At 41.5% G+C, this 24,062-nt stretch overlaps 1 long non-coding RNA gene across 1 annotated transcript in view; it reads right to left on the bottom strand.

The window, feature by feature from the left end:
- LOC106032012 (uncharacterized) overlaps positions 1–23,464 on the bottom strand; it is a 116,788-nt gene extending 93,324 nt beyond the window's left edge. The window contains exon 1 of the long non-coding RNA XR_010833530.1: positions 20,577–23,464. This is a non-coding gene — a long non-coding RNA (uncharacterized lncRNA). The remainder of the gene's footprint in view (positions 1–20,576) is intronic.
- Between the last annotated feature and the right edge of the window lie 598 nt (positions 23,465–24,062).

The following is a 24,062-nucleotide window of genomic DNA, read 5'->3' as shown; positions in this document are numbered from 1 at the left end:
TAGGACAAACACATCAGTCAGAGAACAGTATAAATAGGCAATGTACTGCAATCACTATTTACAATGTGCTATTTTTCTCTTTGTGAGCAGTATAAATAGGCAATGTACTGCAATCACTATTTACAATGTCCTATTTTTCTCTTTGTTTCCTTGTGCTCACATCCAACTGTTCTCTCGTCTTACCTCCTTTCAGACCTTCCCTCCTCAGTGGTAGAGAACCAAGCAAACTGCGGTTGCTTTGCAGGGCTGCTACTCTTGCTGGATCCACATCAAACGGTAATGAAAGAGGCAGGCACTCGTCTGGGGAGAAGGAGGCAAACTGGACACTGTGTTTTGATGAAACAGAATTTCATGCTTCCCGCGAATCGCTGGGAACACAAAGGCAGGTCTGCACTTTTGTGTCAGGACCAGCAAGCGCTACAGTGCAAGGGCCACCAGGAGCTCCACCTTTGCCACCTCTGCAGGATCAGCCCTAATTCAGCTGCCAAGCAAAAGCTAAAATAGGAACCAATGTACTTTTCAGTGCTGCTGCAGGGCACAGCTATGGGAAATGAGAAACAGCAGCAAGAGGCCTGAAAAGAAGTACACACAGCGCATATTTTTAAATTGTGTTGCCATCAAGCTAGACTATCGAAGCTGTGTTTCAACATAAACGTGACCCAAATTTCAAATATGCTGATCATCTCCACTGACTTCAGTGGAGTATGGATCTTCACAGAGCCCAAAGGTCAGATCACTATGTGCCAAAAGAGAAGTTACGGCTTAAACTCAGGCTAACTCAACGCCCTTAGCTTTAATCGTTTTGGCTACAGAGTATTACCCTGAAAAAGAAACCACCCTTTGGTGAACACGAAGAGTTGGATCAGTAACACCATCCTGGGCATTGGTGAAATCCAGAGGAATCAATTCTATTTTCACCTCTCCCGCAGAGGAAACAAACAGCCCCAGATTTACTCTGGGGTGTTATCCCACAGGTACATAGCATGGTCCTCAAGCAGCAGAACCCATAACCCTGCTTCCCTATAGATTCGTGTCTTTTCCCCTCTGACCCTCACACTCCCTATTAGCAACACCACCATTTCTACCCCATTCCTCTCTAACCCTCCTCTCACCCACGAATTAACTCTGCAGGTAAGCAATAATCTCTGCTGAAACCATCCCGGAGACGAACAGGCTCCCAGCAAGCGACTTCCCAGCAGCCCTGCAAAGCCAAAGCGTGCCGTGGCAGAGCTCAGCCTGCCTTTTCTGCAGGGACTAATCTGGGTCTCTCCTTGCCCATCTGATGCCAATTTTTACAATTAGCATGTGGGAGCATAATTATCATTCTATCTTTATTTCAAAAGTTGCCAGCTGGTAACTGGAGAGGAAAAAGACCCAGCAATCACATATGTATTGTTTCTTTCAGGAACTAGTTTAAAAATAAATTTAAGAGACACTATTTTTCACTAATATAGACAAAATAAGATAGGAGATCTATATTATGGGAGCACAAATACGTGCTGAAGATAAGGTTGCTTCATTGCTTCCATTACAAACTCCATTCCCTGAGCTGTCATCACTTCTTCATTGAAATTTTGCTGCCTCCTGAGATTTCTACAGTTGAAAATAAGGGAAGCAATACTCGCCGCACGACTGCAGGGGAAGGGATGAGACAGCTGCCTAAATCATTTCCGGATGGCTTGCTAATTCCTTCTTCACTTATCCCACTCATTGGACCCCATGTCACCCCCGCAGCTATTGCAGCCAGATTAGTAGCTTTGACTTCATTGACATTTCTTCTCCATTTTCAAAAGCTGACTGTACACGCTTTCAGATACATAATATTGCCAGTTATTTAGCTCTACACACAAACCCCATTACTTCCAAAATGCTCTCTCACAAATCCACCTGTTATTCCTCCTCAATCATGTTTCTACTCAATTTGGCCTATCAAAAGAAATTTTCCAGTTTCTCTTCTGTGAACATCACTTCCCTACTCCCATTCCACCGAGCGCAATCAGACGTTTGTGGCACTTCCCTTTATACCCTGCCAGTCTTGACAACTGATTCACACATCCCTGAGAAAAAGTCATCCCTTCCTACTAACAATCCTTACCTCTTCACCCCCCTGTCAGGGGCACAACTGCTAGAGGTGAAAATCACTTACAACACACTGGTGATCTGGGGTTTCCTTACACATCGCCAATGACTCCGGCTAAGGGATGGAAACTTCCCAGGAGCTGTTTCAAAATGATTGTGCAGTGTTACCTAGCATGTCAGCTGGTTTATTACTGCAAAATATTTCTTAGCGTGCTTCTTCCAGTATTGCTCTCCGGTCATTAATGCACTTGTCCAACACGTGCACATAGGCACATGGAGCTATACTTTTATTTCTTTATGTTTAATGAATGAAGCACAGTAAAATAGCACTGGGATTTGACCTGACCAAATAGCTTGTTCTAAGGATGCCGGTCTGAGCTTCAGCCCCTTATGCTCAATATTATTCAAGGGACTACTTGTAGAAATACAATGAAGATTGTCTCTTAATTGTGACTTATTTTCCTTTCACACACAACATTACCATTTGCAAATGTTTGTATGGTTCCTTCTTTCATTTCCTTCCACTTAACCTATAACATGCAACTAAAATTTCATGAGATTAAAAGACTTCTGTGCACTGGTTTTTATTTGCCTTTTTGTTCTTTTCTTTAAAAGTGTCTCTCGATGAAATTCATCTTGTGAGCAGGAAGATGCTTAAAGGACAGGAAGAAAAAAAATGTCCAAGGCTGCAACTGGAACTACAAAGGGGATTATTATTTACTCTAAATATTGCTGACCCCATTTGGTCTTTTAGCCAAAGCTGGCCTAACTCAGTTCACTACCTCTAGGACTCCTGCCAAAGCAGTCTGCTTTTGTTTAACATGCTCAGTGTATTTTTATTATCACATTGGTGCTGTACCCTTAAGTCCTACCGGGAAGCTTTATTTCATTACCAGCTCATTATTTCCTAACATCTGCTGACAGTGGAAACCAGTTATATTTTGCTTAACCATAATGGATAGCAACATGAAAGGACAACTTGCTCTTTCATTGCTCCACAGCTCTCACTACAGTTGTTGAATAACTAGTTTTAGGGTCAAAAGGACTAAACATTTGATAATTTATTGGTAAATGCTTTGGTTGACCAGTAAAATGTTTTCTGTCTGTAAGCCTGTGTTACCAGCTGACATAAACACTGTAGCCCCAATCCTCATTACTTTGCTGTAAAGCCAGCAGTTTAGCACCAAAAGAGACATCTGAATCGAGGCCCATTTCCATCACAGTGAAACGAGAACAAACCTATCCCATTTTACATCAGTCCAAATGAAACTAGTTAAAATTTAACCAATTCTTTATAATCACATAAATCTTCCAGGCAGCATCCTCTCCATTTCAATTTTACTTCCTCCAATATCAATTCTAAACAGCATAGCCAGATAGGTACACTGAATAAGATAGACAATTATCTTTTATTCAGAGCTCCTCTCTGTCTGCAAGTGCCCTAGACATCTTTGGACTAAAATTATAAACTTGTATTGATGAAACAATTTACTTTAGCTTTTGTGTTCTCACTCAAGGATGGATCAAAATAATCTCTAATGGTCAGATTTCAAAAGAACGCACTATGAGAGCTCCTGCTGGGAACAATGGCAGTGACTAAATGTGCAGCTCTTTTGAAAATGTAGACTGATGATATCCAACTATGTGTATCATTCAGAACAGCGTATTTTCTTCTTTTTGCCTCCCTTAAAACTACATAAGCCTGTGTTTACTAGCCTCTCTACAGCTTCCTCTACAATGTATTGCGTTGCCTTCCAGCCAACATCCATGTAATCATTAGATGAATTACCCAAGCATTGAAATAACTATAGAACAGATGCTCCTTCTTAAAGGGAAAAAAGAAGAAAAAAAAAAAAAGAAACATTCCTACAATAATGTAATACACTTTCTTTGTATATCTGTTATTTTTGTAACTACTACTGGAACAATGATCTTGCATTTGCTGTGCACTCTTTTTCTTCGAAAGAAGCAAAAGAAACTTTTAAAAAAGGTATTGAAATATCTGTCTCCTATGGCTAAAATATCATTAATACCTAATATAGAAGAGGTGAAAATAATATGGAACATTCAGATTTTAAATAAAGGAAATATGAAGGGTAAAAAAATTCAAGTGTTTGGGGGGCTGGGAAATTTATGATCCCATTTTCAAAGCATCTTCAGCTAGATGATTCCAAAGGAAGTGATGAGTTATAGGAACCTACACCATCCTGGACTTCCATAAGATTTGGATATTTACAATTATTATTTTTTTCTGATTTAAATTTTCATTCCTAGTCCAGTTTGCAATAATCATTGTTCATTAGAAAGCTGTTTTGGATTTGCTTCGAAGATGACTGTAACAGTACAGGGATCTATGAAACGCTTGCTGTGGAACACTTACCAACAAAGCCAAGCACTTCCCCAGTCATTTCCATTCTCTGCACCTCCTGTTGGCTGCCTTTGGGAAGTCACCCCACTTGCTATTTTTGAAGTGTTTTGTTCAAAACTTGTAATATTTAACATCAGGAATTTCATGGTTCTCCCTTTTCTACATGATCCACGTAGAACAGCAGTCATCACAAGCAAAGAATCCTTACCTCTCTTTTTATTTCTTTTTCCATCTTTTCTTGATGGGTATACTACTAAAAACAATAAATGGTGATATTAGCTGTTAAATTTTGCTGGAATGATTTGGATGACACTTAATTCATAGTTGACATTTTTAGAGGTTGTCCTTGCTCAAGCAGAGTACTTACTGAATCTAGTTGGTTTTCACCCCTAAAGATCACTAGGATCTGGCTGCAAGTGGCTTCCAACAATATCGTGCAATTTTGTTTCATTTTCATTTTTTGCAAAGTGCTTTTAAAAAGTCAGTTTAACAAGAAATTTCATTGTCTAATGGGCCGTGACTGTTCACGATAGGATTTCATTTTAAATTCAGTTCATTATGCTGTCATTAGGGAAGATATGACTTGTCTTATCGAAGCCTATCATTTACCAGGATTTTTATGTCCATTATTAGTTTAGATGTTCAAAGAGATTCACTCAGCACTTGATTAAATACACAGCATAAGTCAAACAGGAAGACAGATTACCTTACGGCAAAAAAGCAATGAACCGAATCACAACAAATCCGGTCATTTTACAACGCTGCACCATTCGTGCTCTGGCAACATTGTTTTATCCTTTGTGATAAAGCTCCATGTCAAACGGAAAGACAACTACTGCATTAGTCTCACCTGTTACCATCTGAGACTGCAAGTTCTTCAGGGAAGAGCCTTTCATCCTGTATCACACACAACACGCAGTGCAGTGGGAACGCAGCTCTGTTGAGCCTTCTGATGTTCTAACTCAAAAAGGTAGGCTGCAATGGCCACCTTTGCATTTCCTTACAACTTGCTCAATGCTCACTCTTTGCAGATCATTCACTTCTGCATTACTTCTTTACATTTATCAGAATGCTAGAAATTATGAGGTTTTAGCTTTAGGGACTGCCTTAGTCCCTTGTATCAGCCATCGGTGTAGCCTCTGACCATCCTTTCCTATTGAGACCGTTGCAGTATCAAGGTCAACTGCACTTCTGAGCAAGAAGATGATGCCTTAGAAAAAAAACTGGCTACTGCCACAGTGTCAAGGCAACCAATGGAGTTTCAAAAATATAAGTCTCAAGAGATCTTGAGTAGAAATTAAACTTCACTTTTTGATGCACTTTATTTAGAGCAGAGACACAGCTAGACACTTTACTTAGATTTATAGCTGTGCTCAAAGCACTAAAAATAAGTAACGTGAATGGACAATTTCGGAAAGATATTTCACACCTTAAAGTCTCATTTTGTCAACAGTATCCTCCTAAAACTGACCAATGTATATTTTGTTGTGGCTGGAAATGCAGCTCATTCACTCGTCTCCTGGATACGATTAAAAAAAACCGCAAGGCATTAAAGGCTCTGCGATCCTTCTCTTAACAGGACAGTAAGAACAACGTTTGTCCATCTCTCCCACTCTGCTGGCAGAAAAATCTATCAACAAAAAAGTTAATCCACCACAAAATGGCAATTCCATACAGCTGGATAAAGGTACTTGCAAAATCTGGTTAAAATAAAAATTAATTTCAGTCAGAAAAAGCAGATTTTCTTTTCAAAATACTTGAAAATTAGATTTTTCAGCTTTTCATTTTTATGTAGCATTTTCTAACTTAAATGGCGTTTTTAAAGGTTAGATAAAACTAAACCAAACTCTGATGTAACTCAAGTATCTCATTTGCCTTGAGCAAATTGTTTCAGGTTAACCAAAGCAAATGTTTTCCAAACACCACTTCTCCATTCATTGCACAACTAAAAAACATCAATGATAGCCGCCTTGCTTTGATCAAAATTGAGTTTTTTTCTCTTCAGTTTTTACTTTTTCAAAACTCTGAAAAACCAAACTGATTTGCAAGCTCTGTTCCAACAGAAAGGACATGGCTGAGTGCTCTGGGAACCTCTCTGGGACTCTGAAACCTGAGAAGTGCTCCAATAGACTTGTACATGCTGTAATAGAGTGTGTGGACATAATATTTCAGTACAATATAGGTTTTGGATACACAGGGATGTTCTCCAGGCAGTTGTTTAAGCCTGCTGTGGCTTTTAAAGCAGGGAAGGTTGTGTTTTTTTTTTTTTTTTTAAACAGGTTTTCATGTATGAGGATCTGAAGTATCAGAGCTAGACAAGAGGGAGATTTGCTCGATGCTGAACTCTTTCAAAAAAATTTGATCCACGTTTCTTAGATGATAGGCTGATTCTGCAGAAATATTCAGCACACCAGCAGCTTCAAATGCCATCTTGCAGGAGATGGGAGATCACATCAGTATGCGCTTTTAGATCTATTACAGCAATATCTGCAGTCCTTGATTTCTTAAAACGGTGTTATTTGTGCAGGTAGAGCAAGCTGTCACAATCTGACAGGTTTAGATTATTTCACTGGGGACAACCCACCGCAAGGCACAGGCAGTAATTGATTCGTCTTTCCCTGCACGCGAGGCTCCCTGAACTGCCAGCACACAACCCCAGAGCCCCGCTCGGTGCGGAATGAGGCTGGGTTAACGCAAAATTAAAAGTTACCATTTTGTGCAATCTTTATTCACAAGCCATAAATATAAAACAAAGCCCTGTTTATGGTTATAGTTTGCATTTTAAGTGCCTTACTGTTTTACTGCCAATTAAAAAAAAAATTTTGGAGAGCTTTAAAATCTAAAAAAGTTGTGCTCCTCTATTCCAAAAGAATCCCATGTATTATAATCATGCCACATTATTAGTATACTCTGCTTAAAGAACCAGTGGTCCAAGGCCAAGCACAAGCAAGTACTTGATGCCATTTTGTCCCTCAATAATTACCACTTGTGCCTCCTCACTCCCATTAGAGAGAATGATGTTCCAGGATTTTGTCTGCTACAAAAAATCTAAAAATTTCAGCACAATTTAACTCTTGTAATAGCAGGTTTCACCCTTATTTTTCCCACATTTAAATACTGCTAAATCATTAGGGAAAAAAAAAAACAACACTAATAACATCAAATATAAGTGCATACTCACACACACAAACACACCTGTGTGCACCCAGGCCAGTGCATACATGTTTTCCTAGGTTTCCCCAGACCACCTATAACCATTTCTGTTATGAGGCATGGTAAGCAATGCAAACCTTTGCTCAGCGATGCTGCTGGCCCTACCCCCACTACCTTCACCTACTGGGGGAAAAGCTTTTATGCAGGATCTTGATCTTCAGCTAAACCTTCAAACAAGCTTTGGTGATTACATTCAAAAATACTCGAATCATAGCCTTTTAAAATAACCTTTTAGAAACCTAAATAAAAGATCTGCCTCGAGTGACTTTTCTGGTGCGTAGGAAGTGCTGCTTTCCTCCCTGGCTGTTTGTCTCTTTCACCATTTGCAATGAGCCTGTTTTTAATTGTTCTTGTACCACTGTGATTGCGGCTTCACTATTGCTTTGGGGTTTGTTTTTGATTTTTAGTGTGACTTGCATCAGCTGGCATGGAGGAAAGAACAAGAAAGCTCCTGGGAAAACAAAAGAAATAAGCCTATCTGGAAAAACTTTTGTTGATTAATTCTAGGAAGAAAATGAATAGGCTGGTACTCCCAGAGATGCTTTTACTCCAGCATATAACGCAGCAAGCCAATGTCATTTCATTGTTTGGCATAAAGAGAAGAAACGGGAAAAGTTTTGCACCTACATTTACAAATCCTTTCAATTCAGAAATTAAAGCATTTGGAGATGAATAAAGAAAAAAAAAGTACACCTTTAAAAAACAAACCCTCAAATTAATAGCTCCAAATACAAATAAATGTGACAAATCCTTCTGCCCACATAGAAAACCTGCACTGTGCCTACCTGTAGGACATACTGAATAAGGAGGATGGCAGAAGAAAAAGCGATTATCTCACAGTTCAGCCCTTAAGTGCAACCTCTGAGAATGGAATTCTGCTCATCCCTGACCCATCCCCTCTGTAATACTTGGTGAGCAATCACCTCATGCGGGACTGCTCCTGCTTTCCAGCTGCCTGCACTTGGGCACTCACAGGCAGATTGGCAGCACTTGCAGAGTTGCAGCTGAGATCAATTAGGACTGTGTTTTAAATGCTAAGGAGCCTTAAGAAAATAAAAAATAATAAATAAAATAAACAAAACCTCTGTGTTTCCATCTGAAAACCCCAGACTGGGTGACATTTCCTACAATTTTAGACTTTACTTTTCTGGGCTTCGGTCCACTTGACATAAAGCACCAACGTCACCTGGTGCTCTGAAAAGCGTTTTATGGAGATAAGTTCATTTAAATCCATAAAAGCTTTAGAATAATATTAAAAGCACTAGAGAAATGCCACAAGTAAGTGAAGTTTTATCCAATGCAGCATCTGGATCTGTAAAAAGTCAGTTTTCACGGCCGCACACTGAATGTGGGGAGCAAAAAGAAATACCGTGTAAATCCCCATTGAGCGATGTGAGTGCTAGTGGAAAGGGCAGTAAGAGAGAATTTAACTGAAGACCAGAGACAGTGCAAGCAAGAAGAAGTTGAACTGAAGTTTTGTGTGCATCCTCAGCTCCGACATTTCTCATCTGGATGTTTGACTTCTCATAATTAAAATGAAATGTTTTTCTTTTAGAATTAAAAAGTTATTTCAATCAAGCTGACCAGACAAAAACAACCTGAGAGTACGAATACTGTATTTTGCATGTCAGAGCAATCCAGCTACTGTGGCGATGATTTATCACCAGTTACTATGGAGATGATTTGTCTGAAAATTGAGGTTTTCTATTTAGGAAAATGCTTGTTTTATTGGGAACAATAACAGAGGACTGAATCCATCGGGGCCATTTGGAGGAGTTTAAACCTTTAATTTCAACCTGTGATGGTTCTTCAGAAAAAAAATATGCTTAGGCCATGGTCAATAGTTCTTTAACTGAGCATAAAAGAAATTCTGCAGCTGATTCTTGGTTACATTTGCAGGGCAGGAAAATGGTGTGACAGTGAAATACTGGATGCACCCTGCTTCTTCCTGTGTTTCACTCAGGGGAACACTCAGCAATTCATGACATATGGTTTCCTCCACAGGTCAGACCACTTGCACTCCGAGTACATTTCCAAGTTCTGTGCTGAATACCAATTAGAGCAGAGACTTGCAGCCAGGCTTACAGAGTCACATACCCTAAACCGGTCACATAACTTCTAGGTGCCCTTGCTGCTTGCGTGCTTTCAACGTTTGATTCTCTCTGCAAAAGTTTACTGAAGATGTGCTCCCATATGCTTATAACCCCAAAGTGCTTACTTCTCTCTCCTGATCTCCCACCGAATGTTACTGACTGTGTGCATCAGATACGGCCTTTTCTTTCAGTAGGACCATCCAGAAAAGAACAAGTCCCATCACATCTGACACTTAATCGGATGTAAAAGCACCCAGGAAAACTGACGCATTTCTGCTGTTGCAGGGTGATGTTGCTTTGCCCCTGCACCACCCCAGCTCCGCACAGTTACACACTTTCACTTCATATCTGGGCCACTCTGATGCCAACGGAGCCCAGTCCGAACAGGATGATCTGTCACTGCATGTCAGGCCAGCACAGAACTATGTGGGGAAAAGCGTGAATCCCCTTACCACCTCCCAGGAAATGTAAGCCTTCTACCGTCCTCCGAAAACAGAGCTGGAGTTATAGGTGGGCAACGAGGATAAAAAGAAACTTAAGACACTGGAAAGACAAAAGAGTATCTGAAGAAAGAAAAAAAAACACCGATCAGCTATACAGATAAAGATCAGTTATTTTGCAGCCTAGATACATTTAATCTGACTATCACAAGGTACAATAAATGCAGAATTTCATTGTCTCATTTGCAGACCCGCTCTTCCGAGTGCAAAAACACTTCAAAAGCAACTCATACATCTTGAAAGCCTGAAGCCTTGATGGCTTCTTGCCAAGATAAAGGAAGCTAAATGTCATATGATTTATTACCTTGAAGGAGTAGCTTTTGCCTGCCACGCTCATCGCATTAAATAATATCTAGCGTTGTTGATTCCACGGAGTGTTTCCATAGCACGTGGGACCATTACACAACATCTGACTGAGGATGACAGCAACTGGGAGTTAATAATTTCACGAGATACACTGATTTCACATCACTGTCCTGTTTTCAAACCAGAGACTTGACTGAAACTACTCCTGACTAACACGTACACAGCAAACAGCCTTCCTACCAGTCTGCTTGGCAAATGTAAACAGGAGGAACTAGTAGACACAGGTGAAGCTTAGTTCCCACCACCTCGCAGAGGCCGCCCCAAAGCTGGCCACTGACCATTTTCCCTAAGGCAGGGGAGAAGAGGTGTGAAAGCAGGACGGTTACGTCCAGGTTGTGTGGAGAAACTCTTGTGCTCTCTCTAGCCTGCTGTATTTGCAAGTCTCCTTTTGCCAAAGCTCTCATTTGACTTTGTTTTCAGTGAAGTGGCTTAGCCCAGACAAAAGCAAACTACCCATTAAAGCTGTTTATTTTGGTGTGCTTAGGTTATATTTTCTCTTTTCCTGAGGTACAAACACATGAGTGTTTCTACATCTTAAGGTGCTTGGTTTTGTCCCCTGGGTTGGCATTGACTTCTTCCTCCACTGCAGCACACTCTGCTGTGTTTTCCCCACTACACTTGTGCCGAGAGCTCAAGCTGCCTCACCATAAACAGCTGAGAGTTTCAGCTGTAGCCCTACCACTCTAATGAGCAAATCTCTTTGGAAAAGGCAACAGCATGTCTAAGCGTGTTGTTCTTTTTTCTAAATCAATTCGTGTCCCTATCCTGGGGTCCAAAAATCCATTCATCTTTGTTATTGCAGCAGGGAAACAGATGCTTCGAGACACCTCCCATGGAACAGATGTCACAAGCTCAGGACCATTCTCCCAATGATCTAGGATGCCCGATGTCCAAACTACAAGACACTGTTTGTTCCCTCTGACTGAGTACATTTGGATCAGAACTGTGTTATTCCTGAACTATTCATTACATCAATTTATTTTCTCTCCTCTCCTCATAACCCTGAATACTGTAATGTCAGTTAGCTACTTAACCAAAGCTACATGGTCACTGCTTCACCCAGCCAACTGGCAACAGACCAAATCACCAGAATTGGTGCCATATGGGCCATATAGCATGTGGGCCATAAAGTAGACTTTGCGTCCTCTTAACGTTTTATCATTCAAATTTGTGATCACCTTTAGCCAAAGTTTCAGAGACCTGGAATTTTATTTTCCACTGGGAAAAAAGTAAACTATTTCTAAGAATTATTGTTCTTCACTGCACAGAATAATTTGCACCATGAAAGTGAAGAAGTGCAAGAATTACAATTGAGCAAAGTGCAAATCACAATTGATATGAAGAGACTGGACAATGTAGCAGGGGGTTCTTTCTGAAATGTGCTGCCTTGTAAAAGCAAGTTCTATATCTAGTTCTTCAGAAAGCACACAAATTGATCTGTAACATTTTACTTCAGCTGAATGTCCTTTCTATCTCCTGCTCTACAGCTATTTTAAGAGCAGCCTTGCTGCGAGTGTCAGATTTTCTGTACCACGCCTACCATACCAGTATTTCAATTATCATGTTCCATAGGACATCAGCAGCGAACAAGTTTAAGCAGCTTTTTCCAGCACCATTCTGTGGGCGCACACAGGCTCAAACCGCGATGACATCTAATTCATTCACACTGTTGTTGTGTGCGACGGGAAACAAAGCTCAAGAGGACTCGACATGGGAAGCGAACATTTTAATTGTAATCTGTACCCCTCCAAAGAACTGAATGTTCTTAATATAAATACAGCTCTCACACAGAAGAGCCATATTGCTATTATATTCAGTGCTAAAAATCTAACTGCCACTGGCACGTTATGGTTTACTATTTAAATCCACTCTGTTCAGAAACCTCTTCCTTCCTCATCTGCCTCACTTTATCACTGAGTTGCTCCCTCCCATTGCCGAAATGTTTCTTGAATATGATCTTCCAAACACCAGGATGGGGGGCATCCAAACAGGAAGTGTCTGATAACAAGTTCCTTCCTGCATTAATTGTACTCACATCAGCTCGTGCTTATTTGCAAGATATATCATATGCTCAATGTGTGATCCCCCTAATGTATTAAGCCTGACCTTTTAAATGACATCTTTTATTACAAGACACTTTGCACATGGTACACACAGTGTTCCCTGTGCAATGAAAAGAAATATGATTAAGAAGCTGCCAATAATTTTCCACTTCAAGACTTTTTGGTCATAGACAACATCTGAAATTATGGAGTTGTTAAAAGAATCATCTGCCTTCTTCCATGTCCTGCAAGTCCATGTGCTGTCCTGTCAACAGAAATGTGAGCGGACAACGACCATCCTGTTGCCATCTCAGCCACGAGGATTACCTGCCCCACTGCATGTTGAGGGCAGTCGTCGTTTTCTAGGATCAGATATTTATCAACTTTTCACCATACTGCCCAGTATATTCCTAGCACTGCAGATTTGGGCCAGTCTTTGTCCATAGTCACACAACGTACAAGATCTTTGACACGGATACGCTCACCGGAAAGTCTTTCCATAAAAGGATAGAAAAATATATATATATATGAGCAAGTCCACAGAAAATAGAAGAGGCGAGTGTAATAACACTGAAACCATCAGCTCTGATGTTAGCAAAACAAAACAAACATGTTTGATTGCATTAGCAAGAAGAATAATTTAAAACCACAGGTAACTGGATTAAAAAATAAAAAATACTGTATCAATTTCTGAGAAGCCGTGTCTATCGCTTCTATCATGTTCTTGTGACTAATAAAAGTAATACAAAAAGGAACAAGATGTAGAGCGCTAGCATAATTCCATGGAGGTAAGAGAAAGGAAGTACTCAGATAATTTAATAACGCAGCTGTAAAATATACAGGTCTGAGTCTGCAAAGGCATACCAGGCTCACAGTGAAGGGAAAGCAAAAAGTCAGCAGGGCATTTCAGAGAGGGAGGGAGGGACATCTTCCTTCCACAGCAGTGCTTCTTGGTTCACTGGGATGCCACACTCTAAACTAAATTACTATTTGTGATACACAGTAGGAAACATTTCTCATATAAACAATTTTGTGGAGATAAATCTGCCAAAATGTGGCACACCAATTTGTATTTTTAGCGACGGATAAAATGGTTCCCTGGAAACTCGATGCCAGTTTAGTATGTTTAAATAAAGGAAAAAACGGAGTTATTTTGAGGTTGTTGAACTGTGTTACTTTTATGTGATGCACATGTTTTAAGACTGTTTTGCACACAGCCTACCTGCTTGTCAGAGGAGACCAGCAGCAGCAAAGAAGGAACCATGAACTACAAGGCACTGGTGCTGTGGGTTTTAGCAAGTTACTCCAAACAAGGTGCTCTCACTCGGGACTAAAGTAGCGATGCAAGCACAAAACACAGCAACTCCATTTCCACTCTGCCAAGGGTCATCACACCCAGGGCTCAGGGAGACAGAAGACGTTTGGGCAGGGGCTGGATTGCCAAGACAAGCCTGCTTGAGAGGCAAAGGAAGAAAGAAGGAGCATTATCACTAGGCAAATGAGTTTCCTTTCCTAAAGGGGCACCAATTCAGTCAGCAACCCCTTTTTCTTTTCCTAAAGCAAGCATTCTAAAAGAAAAAAAAAAAAAAAAGGCTAGGGGGGCTTCAGAACTTAGAAATGGCATTTTTACATAAACAAACAGCAGGTCTGTGGGAAAAGGGGGAAGAAATGAAAGACAAGAGGATAAAAGCATCAAAGGGAGGGCATAAGTGCATGATAACGTTAAAATGAGGTCTTTTAGGGGCTAAAATTTCTGAGAGACCCAGGGTAGATGCCCTCAGTTCATGTAGGTGAAGACATCACTTGGAATGACAAGCACACACACAAAAGATTAAGCTCTCCGTAATGATGCAGACTTTTTCCTTCCTTCCATTTCGCTGTTCATAAGGATCATTTTCCATTGCTTACTCAGAAAACAGTTCAGAAATTATGTGTAATAAATATTTCCTTAAATTGAGCTGGCAGAATCTATTTCTTCTTTTAAAATATAGTGTTCCCAGTTTACTTATTACTCTGTGCTGGGACTTGCCTGTTAAAGAGAAATATTGCTTGAGGGTCCACTCCTCATTTAAACAAATGCTATTAAAGCAGAGTGTGAAGATACGAAGGAAACTACCGAAAGGCTTCCATGGCTGCACTAAATCAAAGCTAATGGCTCGCGATAAAGTAAGTGCAGTTGTTCTTCTGTTCTTTGTCAGTATTAATATTTTAAGTTACAGTTCCTGACTAGACTCTCTCTGCTTTTATACCCACTTCATTTGGGCCAGAAATTCTACAAGGCTTCTCCTCATGCACAGCTCATGCTTTTATTCCTTGCTTTTGGCCATTGCTCCCAAGCTGTCTCTGCTTCCTGACATTTACCGACCTGGAGCAGCGCTTACCTGACGTTCTGTTTCTTATCTGAATGCCACATTAATCACAAGCAACCACTGGGCCCATTGCAACCACAGCTTACCCGGAATATTCAGCCTGGTAAACTAATTAGGGCATCATGGAGTGTTAATGCCCTCCTTCACAGAGAGTAATAATGTAAGGAATGAAGAGTATTCAGGAGCTTTTGCTGTTGAACTACAAATTATTTCCTGACCTTTAATTATTATTTTTTTGCCTTGCAACAAGTGCAGTTTCCACCTCCACAACCCACATCTTTCTCTTGAATGCACCCTGAATTAAGTATTGATATGACTCCCACTCTCAAACTAGAAAAATCTCTGCAGAGTATTCTTTCCTGAAAGCATTAGATGGCCTTTTTGGCTCTTTCTGAACAAAGGATTTCTCAGAGACCATAGAAATTTTTCCCCATATATTATAGTGCTTCAACCATTTCCAATAATGCAATTAGATCTGGGTGAATTTTTTTTTTTTCAGAAAGCAGTAAAACCATTAGAGACTGCAGCTTTAGGGGCACACAACTACTCATAAATTCAGTTCCAGTTCAGGGAATTGATTCTGCCAAATTAAAAGCAGGGAGACATTTTTAGAAAAGTCTGAGCACTAATATATTTAATTTGATAGGCACCAAAGTGACCCAGTTTGGCAGACATCACGAAGCAATTTCCCAAGACTAGCACCTCTTGATTTTGGTTGGAGAAGGGGCAAGTGGAGAAGAAAGAGCATGGATGGACAAATATCAGGAAAATGTCTCCTGCGTGGCTGAAAACTAGCAGCTCCACGTAAAGAAGTGTGGGAAGCAGACATATCAAGACAGTTTAAGAAAGGCTGGGAAAAATAGAGAAGTGTTTAGAGAGAGAGGGGTTTGTTTTGTTTTCCTTTGACAAATGATTTTAAGTACTTAACGCTTATAAAGAAGACGTTTCAAAGACCAAGATGAATTGTTTACAGAAGAGACTAAGAGAGCGTGTACGGACAAAATCAGAGAGAACAAGGCACAAAGAAAAATCAAACTATTAAAAGACATGAAGAACAACACGAAATCACTTTAAAGAAATGTTAGGAGGAGGAGGAACAACAAAGAAAAAGAATTTGTCAACCACAAACAGAGGAAAGCTATTTACAGAGGGGAGGCCCATCATTCCAGGGGCTTTTGTGAAACAAGTTTTACTTAAAATGCCACCTTGCAAGTAAATGGTCAGCACAACTAGTGCTCTCGAGAAAAAAGCAAACTTTCAGACAGACAGGGTCTGACAAACATTAGCTGAGGGTGCTGAAAGAGCTGGCTCAATCAATCAAAGAACTATTAGCATTCATCTTTGTGATCCTAAAGAGGAGGAGTAAGCTACTGCAAGACTGAAAAAAGATCAGCATAGTGCAGTTCTTTAAGGAGAGAAAAAAGGACTAGCTGGGAGATTTATAAATCAATCAGATTAAGTCCAGTTCCTGCAGAAACAAATCAAACCATTTGTCAGAATCAGGACGATAACAAGGAGATGAGATGCAGTTGGTGGTAGATTTGTTAAGAGGAAAGCATGCCAAAGAAATATATTTTATTTCTACAGCAGGTAACAAACCTTCTGGAGGTAAGGGACAGTAGATACTATTGATCTCAGACAAAGTAAGGTTTCCAACACTGTTTTACTCACCAGCCTCAGGAACAAGCTAGGGGAAAATCTTGTTAAAACTTTTTTCATGCAATAGGGAAGCAGATGTTGAAGGGGGGACTGTATCCAAAGTGTGGTCATGCACGGGACGATCTCAATATGTAAGGACATACAGATGGGTGCTGCAGGGTCTGCCCCAGGTCTCATCTTGTTCAATATTTTCATTAATTAACAAGGTGATGGAATTGGGAATAAGCTATTGAATTTTCAGGTGAGATGAAGTTTAGAAGGACTGCAGTCATACTGAGTGACATGCTCAGAACCCAAAATGATTTTAAGAAATGGAGAAAACTATCTGGACATCTGGCATTCAACCATGAGAAGTACACTCTTCCTAAGCTTAGGTGGAATTTATCAACTGCTGAATTCATTTATGAAACTTGTTAAAGAAATAAAGTGAATCTGAGGGCTGTGGACTACCAGCTGAAGATGGGCAATGAAAAAGGTAAGCACCTTGTTGGAAGAGTTTAACAGGAGAATGCATTACAGACTATACGTAATCCTTCCTCTCAGTACCTTGCTTGGCATTAATAAGGTCTCAGTTAGTGCACTGTGTCCAGAATTTTGCAATACAGGTACCCAAGGTCAGAGGAAGGACAGAATGGCCAAGAGTCAAATAAAAACATTTCACAAAGAACGCACCACCTATTTTTTTTCCCCGTTGGAAGAAGAGCCTGCGCTGTGGTGGATAGATCCGGAGGTAACAGGTTTAAATCACAGCAAAGCAGGTTCATGTTGAATGTTAAGAAGCTCTCCAGTAGGAAAAATAAAATACTGAAATAGGCTGCCAGGAGAATTGTAGGCTTATCACTGGATATCTTTAAGGCTGTTAGACAAATTCTGTAAGAAGTAGCACTGATGGAGCTGATTGGCCTTAGGACATGGGCCATGAACTAGTTGACCTTATGAGCCATCCTCCAGATTCATTTGCCAAAAACCCCGAACCCAGCAGGTTTTCTGTCTTAACACACACGTGTGCAATGAGAAGAGGAAAGCAGAGCCATACTTGCATCCTCTGAGCTGCGTGCTGCAGGTGATGCCCCTTCTTTAACTCACAGGCTGTCATTTTGGGCAGGTCAGGCTGTTCTCCACTCCTTTCTGCATTGAAATAATCAGATCTCCTATTACGTTAATCAAATAGAACTGATAAAAGGTAATTTTTTTTTCCAGAAGCTCCTAGATGAGACCATAACACAGCGGGTTACATTTTGGTTGCTGTCTCCAGGTATTAGGAAATGCATACAAAATTTGTGCCTGAGGCTTTGGAATACTATCTAGAGAAACTATTTACAGTAGGTAAGGATGTCTCAGTATCAGGCCTGTTAACCAAGCAGCACCACCTCCGAACACCGTGTTCATTTCATGTCCCATGCAGAGTTTGGAAATAATGGTCCCTCGCCATATCCATGAGAGGACATGTCACCTTCCCCTGCTCTCAGCTGCTGTTATCTGAAAGGCTGTAAAAAACTCTCAAAGAAAAAAAAACAAATCCTTAAGATTTGTTTTTAGCACAGGGAAAGAATAAAACAGTATTGACCTGGGAGCACATCATTTCTCTTTCTCCCTTTGTTCGAGTACCAATCCCTTCTCCACGTCTGTTGTCGCTGTGGCTCCCGAACCACTCATTGCAGCAATCCTCGGCTCCCTCTCGGGTGGCTGCTACAGCCCAAGGTCTTCTGGGAGTGTTTGTTGTTACTCCAAATTGACAGAAAATGAATGGGTTGACTGAAAACAAATGCAAGCAAAGGGCTGTTGGAAAACAACAAAAGAATTTTCAAGAATTCAGAAAATTTGATAAAGCCAAGAGTCCAGAAGCAAACCAATGCTCTCGTTTAGAAGAGGCACAAACTCAGCATGGGACCTGAGCTACTAAGTGAAGCACACACAGGGCAAACAAATTATTCAGTTCTGTCGGGTTTTGAAAGCAACTACGAACTGCCTAACACCTTATTCTGAGTCTTATTATTCCAAGTCCAGTGTAAATCACTGGAGCAGTAGAGCAGCATACTAATCCTCCCTTTTGGACGCACAGATCAACTCCTGAAAGCAAAGTCAATGGCATAGGTTTAGCACAGGGATACATGCTATCCTGTGGCATAATCAGGAGCTAAAGGGAATCAGCATCATGTACATCCCTGTCCTTGCTGGAGACACCAGGCTCCCGTCCTTACCAACACCCACTCTCACATGGATGATACCACTTTTCTCCTCCGATGAAAATTTCTGTCTTTTACTTCAAAGTATTTATGTTTTGCTCTCTGCAAGCAGTGCCAGAGCAGTGCTGTCCTGGCTGGTGTGCTTGTAAAATATATTTTTAACGTGTCCAAACCAACCTGAGCTTTGAGGCAGAGACAAACAAAGCAGCTTCTCCGTGGATCCAAATTTTGCATAAGAATGGTTAAACTGAAAGAATGAATCCTTTCCAAGCTGAGAGATATCTGTGGTTATTAATAGAGATTTTCAGCATCTTGAATACAACCTTGCAATATCCAAGTCCCAATTTTGGCTCTACCAAGATATGAAAAATATCTAGACACGTTTTCAACAGCTGCAGTTCTACCACATCTAAGTCAAACACGGACCACACTGTTTTCTACGTAAGCAAGTGCTCCAGCACCAGCACACACTTTAATGCTTCCCTGACAGCCAAGAGCTCTTCTCAAGGCTGCTGTTCCCACCTAATGCTCAGAGTCACAGACAATTTAACAGGGCACACCTACTGAAACCAACAATAAACCCAAACATAGTCGAATAAAACATCTGTGTGCGTGTTATAGCTTGACACTGCCCAGAGTTAAGAAGTTTATTTTTCACAGACCCCTATCTCTGAAAACAGGCCACCGGGCTCAGCTGTGCACCACGAACCTTCGCTGTCTCAGCTGCCAGAGGTTCTCCTCGATTTACTCCTAGAGGCTTAAGGGTCTGGAGCACAAAACTTCATTTGCTGCCACAGCAAAACTCAGAGTGTCAGGGAGCAAATAACACGACCAATGGCAGCAAAATTACACTGTATTTATGATTTGCTGTGCAAAGCAGTAACTCTAACCAAGCACGAACACTCCTATTTTCCTTTATGGTCTAATCTATACATTCTTGCACACGAACACCACCTCAGTAACTAAAAGGTATTTGAAAACAATGACAGTGTATTTGGCTCCAAACATAGAACTCTCTTATTTTATCGAAGTCTCCAGCTTGGGAATTCAGTTGTGAGAAAAAGCTTTTAAGAGAAGTGATTTCTCCTGACAATAAAGCTACAATGAACACTGTTGTGCTGCCTTCTGTTGCCAACTGGAAGACCGGCTCAAAAGGCAGAAAATGCAGGGCTTCAGAAGCCAGTGCCTCAGAAATGATTCCACGTTCAGCCTAGTCACATTGATGGGAAGATCTTCACACATATTTGAAAGAGCCCAAGAGAGAAAACATGTGAGAAAAAACAGGACAATAAGAAACATCAAAAGTTGTCCTACGGATTTAAAAGAAACCACAACAATGCTCCCTGCCACCCACCAGGTCAGGTTGCCCAGGGCCTTGAACACCTCCAGGGACGGGGCACCCACAGCTTCCCTGGGCAACCCGTGCCAGTGCCTCACCTCCTTCTGAGTGAAAAATTTCTGTGTAGGAAAAGAAATTCAAGCTTACGAGTTAATTTCTTACATCCCTAAATTTAGATGGGGTATAGAAATTAATATTCGCTGAAAATCTGGCCACGAGGTGTGGAGATAATCAGCCTCTGTAGAGAGCACCATATGTTCAGCCTAACAAGCTGCAACTCCTTTTCAGGATCTTTGACTTACCACCGAAAGCAGAATTAAACGAGGCGCAGCAGAGCATGGGGCACACAGCACAGTACATACCTGCGGCCCCCAAGCCAGCCTGCAGTTTAAATAAGCACCATTTTAGGTCCCAGGAACACCTTATCAGACAGGTCTGCCCCTTCTTTGGGTGGGTTTCTTACAAAGAGCCCAAACCAGTGCTAAATAAAGCACGCTTGCAGCTGTGAGCTCCTTCCTTGTCAGCACAGCAAGCAGGGTGAGGGAGGCTCCATGAATTTCACAGTACCTTTCTATGCAAAATGCTGAGCTTGTATGCGTGGCCCCTCCCTGCTTTGGATGTTTCCTTCTCCTCCACAGCACGATTCCAAGAGGCCTCTTGGTGGCCTTTCCAAGCCTTAATATCAACAAGGCGGTTATCTTGTTACACCTGAAGGGTAATGCTATAATAGGGACTTGGGCTTAAAGGAAATTAAATGCAAGTCTTATGTGTGCCAAGGAGACAGGCTTTTGTTTGGTAAGATGCACGCTGCACTTAGCATTGTTAGTGAGCAATTACTTTAGAGGCTTCAGCAGCCTCGTTTATCCTTGGATGACACAACTCAGGCTTAGTGTTCAGTGCTAGGCTTACATTTAATAGCGGGATTTTCACTTCTCCCTTCCAAGCTTTTGCCAGTGCTGAAAGCAAGAAGCCCCGTGAACTTCCCTAGGTGAAGAGATGCTCCTTCCCCCTGGGGCATTTGCAGGTGCCATATCCCAGCACCCCCCCCAGCAGTACTACAACCAAGACGTCGTTACCCTCGTTACCAAACTGGCCTCATTTAGACCAGAATGATCCCACAACCAGCACGTTGCTCTCTATATTGAGAGGTGTGTTTTCAGGTCTCTCTCTTACAAACGTCTCGTGCAGTTTGGGGCCAGTCACTTAGGATGATAAGCACATGTAGCCCATCCATAAAACAACAAGAATTATACCTTTTTCCCCAGGAGATTTATCCTTCTAAGATACTCCAAATTATGAGCTGATCCAGTGACCTAAGAAGGACCCCAGGCAACCAGAATAATTTCGTTTTTAACATTGATCGGGGGCCAATTACAGTGAAGCGTTAAAAAGGAAGAACTACCTTTTAGTTATGCTTTTCGCTCTGTAAATATCTCTACTATCTATGAGATTTGTTACACGGGAAATCATTCCCCTCCCTTTCTTATTCTGGGATGCAATTATCTTCTGATATTAAGATCACGTCAGCGCACACTCCTGCCCTGTGCTCTGCTCCTCTCCTTGCTTCCCCGAGCGCTGCACCTATAAACAGTCATTTCCTTGTCATTGTGGCCTCCCAGATAAGAGCTATTTTAAATGCTGAAGACTTCAGCTTACTCTCAAACAAAGGTTTCTGCGCCAACACGAGCGAGTTAGCCAGACTGCTCGAATCCCCTATTCCCATCTCATGAGACTTGTGTGTCTTTTATCATCTCAGAAGTGCCAATCCGATGCACCTAAAGCTGGCAGGCGTCTGCACCGCTGCCTGCTGGCATCCCACTCCCATGGGAGCCACCTGGAACAGCGTCCGGAGGCAGGCAGGGTTTAACAGAGCATCCCTGGTGAAGGGCCGTGTACTTAGGGTGACATTTGGCCCTTGGAGTTTCCAGCTTCACACTGACAGCTCAGCTTGATTTATTTTGCCGTCCTTCCGCTCTCCTCCTGGTCGTGAGCACTTGTTTGGTTTCCCCAGCTAAGGAGCGCCTGGCCTTTGGCTTTACCAGGGACCAGAAATTCAGCGCTTGCCCTGGCTGCTCAGCTCTGTCACCAAAGTATTCGGAGAATATTGACCTTCTCCAGCCCTCCCACAAGCAGAATCCTAGCCGGGGTCTCGGCAGTAGAACAGCTGCAATTTGATTAATGCTAAGCATGGGGTGGTTATGGAAGGAGCGCTTCTTGTAAAGAAAATCAGCTCTTTCTTGTCAGTAAATGAATGCTAATGCTCTCTCCCTATTAAGGCAGACTACCTCTTTAAAACTTTTATGTCTTCTATATATCATGTTTTTGGAAGAAAGTTTTGCTATTTAAATAGCTGCCATAGTGTTACAGGCTTATATGATTCCAATTTTCAGTACTTCATAAATCAGCAGACCTAAGATGCATGGGACAGCTGAGACTTTAAATTGACGTCCTGTCTTTTTATGAACATTAAAATGCTTGAACTCATGACATATTTACACAGAAGTATCCCTGCTGCCTCGGCCAAATTGTTCCTGAAGTATAAAGTACTTTACATGAGTGAACATAATGACGACAACCTGCAGATTTGTCCATTAAATTACCGAAGTGTCACAGCTAGGCCAGAGGGGTCAGCTTAGGATCAGGACAGAGCTCTGCAGCGCCTGTTGCTGCCACAGAAAAATGGTGGAAGTGGGCAAACCATCCTTTAAATAAGAACCACACGCAGGAAACCCACGGGCAGAGGTGACTTTGGAGATGGGGTAAAATACGTCCATCTCTGCATAAACAAGAGCTTGCAGAAGGCTGGGGCATCCTATGGCCCAAATCAACACGTGTTGGCATGGCACTGTTGCGGTCACTAGATTCATGCACATCAGAAACATCTGAGAGCCTTTATCAAGCCTCTCTCTCAGCTCCCTCAAGTAGACAGAAGAAATCTCCCCTCAGTGACATCCTGGGTGGATTTTGCCATTGCCTTCAGCAGATCCTTGGCACTACCAACCTCTTGGAAGCACCTGATAGCATATTCCCTTCTGAGTGGCAAAAGATGACTATGGAAAGATACTGAATTGCGAAGATTTTTTTTTTTTTTTTAAGATGGAGAGAAAAGGAAAATGTAGAAGTGTTCACCTTCAAGAAGCTGAAGGATCTCTTACTGAAGAGTGAATAAGTGAAGGAGCAGTGGAATATGCCCTGAGAGAAAACACCAACAGACACTGAAATGCAACTTCTTCTTACCCAACATGTTTCAAATGATCAGGCTTATTTTCCACAAAAATTATTTTTTTTTAATATATACCCCAGAAACATCTGTACAGAGAGATACATATGATAAGAGCAAACACTGGGTGCTGGGGAAACCCAGTTCAGGTTCACTCAACTTTTCCATCCTTATTTTGAATGAAGATAAAATCGGTACAATTGTAGGGACCTCTGAGCAAAACAGACTAACGTCAACAACACAGAGCAGGACCCAACAAACATTAGCTGTCTTCAAGGGCCAGGTACACGTGTTCTTCTTCTAATTTACTTGGATCCTCCTGCATCTCTCTGCAATGGCAAATGCCTTTTCTGCCTCTAGCTGACAGGATAACCTGTGCAAGTGTCCCGAGTAATTGGAAACACACAAACCTCTGAAGGTTTGAAGAGAACATCTGAGTGCAGAGACATAACCCAGAGCTGGATGCAGTCAACCCCATTTCTAGAAGAGAAAACAGACTTCCTTGTAAAACTCACTATTCTGAGAACATAGCTTCAGTCAGTGCTCTGGCCCCACATCTTCCACATACATACATCCAGAAGTAACTTCATCAAGCTGGGGAGCTCTGCTGAAGAAAATGGGACTACTT

Source organism: Anser cygnoides, chromosome 9, assembly GCF_040182565.1.
Source record: "Anser cygnoides isolate HZ-2024a breed goose chromosome 9, Taihu_goose_T2T_genome, whole genome shotgun sequence".
NCBI classification, from domain to species: Eukaryota; Metazoa; Chordata; class Aves; order Anseriformes; family Anatidae; genus Anser; species Anser cygnoides.
This window is presented reverse-complemented; position numbering and strand designations above follow the sequence as displayed.